The 1,212-nt window shown below is 52.1% G+C and overlaps 1 pseudogene; it reads right to left on the minus strand.

The window, feature by feature from the left end:
* Positions 1 to 500: 500 nt before the first annotated feature.
* LOC105731935 (membrane protein BRI3-like) lies at positions 501 to 915 on the minus strand (annotated as a pseudogene).
* Between the last annotated feature and the right edge of the window lie 297 nt (positions 916 to 1,212).

Consider the following 1,212-nt stretch of genomic DNA (forward strand, 5'->3'; position numbering starts at 1 on the left):
TTCTCAAATTGAAGACTGCAAAAAATAAAAGCATTGCTTTATTGAGTTGTTATTAACCTTGAGAGGGAGCAGCAGCGCTGCCTCTTCATGCTCCAGGAAATGCTGCTTGGCCATGCCACATGAATCTCACCCAGCTTTACAAAATGGTCCTTAGGCTGGGCGCGGTGGCTCACGCCTATAATCCCAGCACTTTGTGGGGCCGAGGTGGGCCGATTACCTGAGCTCAGGAGTTCGAGACTAGTCTAGCCAACATGGTGAAAGCCCGTCTCTACTAAAAATACAAAAATTAGCTGGGCATGGTGGTGCACACCTGTAATTCCAGCTACTCAGGAGGCTGAGGCAGGAGAATTGCTTGAACTCGGGAGGCAGAGTTTGCATTGAGCCAACATCGCGCCACTGCACTTCAGCCTGGGCAACAAGAACAAAACTCTGGCTCAAAAACAAAACAACACAAAAAACAGTTCTGAAGCTTAATCAAATAAAACTATTATACACGACATTTACATCAGAAAAAGAGAGCTGGGTAGAGGAAAGCCAGGTGTGGTGTTCCCTTTAAGTGAAGGTTTGAAGCTGGAGCATCTTTGCTTCCTCAAGGGAAAACAGCAGATGAACCCAAAGGGGAACAGGATGATGACCAGGAAGATACCCAGGAAGGTGAAGCAGTCCTCCAGCACTCCAACGCCCATGCAGAAGGGACAGCCTCCCACGCCCATGATAGAGTTGGCAGGGTACTGGGTGACGGTCCAGCTGTGGATGTTATAGACCCTGGGATCCCTGTAACGAGGTAGGGGTAGGGCGGCAGAGGGGCGGGCAAGAGTGGCGCCATAGCTGTGCGGGCGCGTGCATAGTTGCCCTGGCCGGCCTTCAGGTTGTAGGCGGGCAGGGCCACTCCTGCAGCAGGGGCTTGTGGTCCATGGTGGCCCTGCTCAGCTTGGTCGGCCCCAGTGGGGACCCTAATCTTGAGTAATTTCCTCACAGATGTGTGCTGACCAGTACCCACATAGGGGAGGGACCCACTCACTGCAGACCCGCAGAGTTGTCTCTTCCCCACTCCTCTTCAGTACTCAGCTCTGCAAACCCTAGCTGCCTTGGCCTCCACATACTCTCAACAATGTCTCCTCAACTCATTGACAACCCAGGTGTAGTCTCTATGCTGTAGTCTGGAAACTCTCTGGGCAGGAAGCTGGGTCAACCATTAGGTTCACTTCATTT

The sequence above is a fragment of the Aotus nancymaae genome, unplaced genomic scaffold (genome assembly GCF_030222135.1).
Source record: "Aotus nancymaae isolate 86718 unplaced genomic scaffold, 86718_ANA_hifiasm-v0.15.2.pri h1tg000016l, whole genome shotgun sequence".
In the NCBI taxonomy this organism is placed as follows: Eukaryota; Metazoa; Chordata; class Mammalia; order Primates; family Aotidae; genus Aotus; species Aotus nancymaae.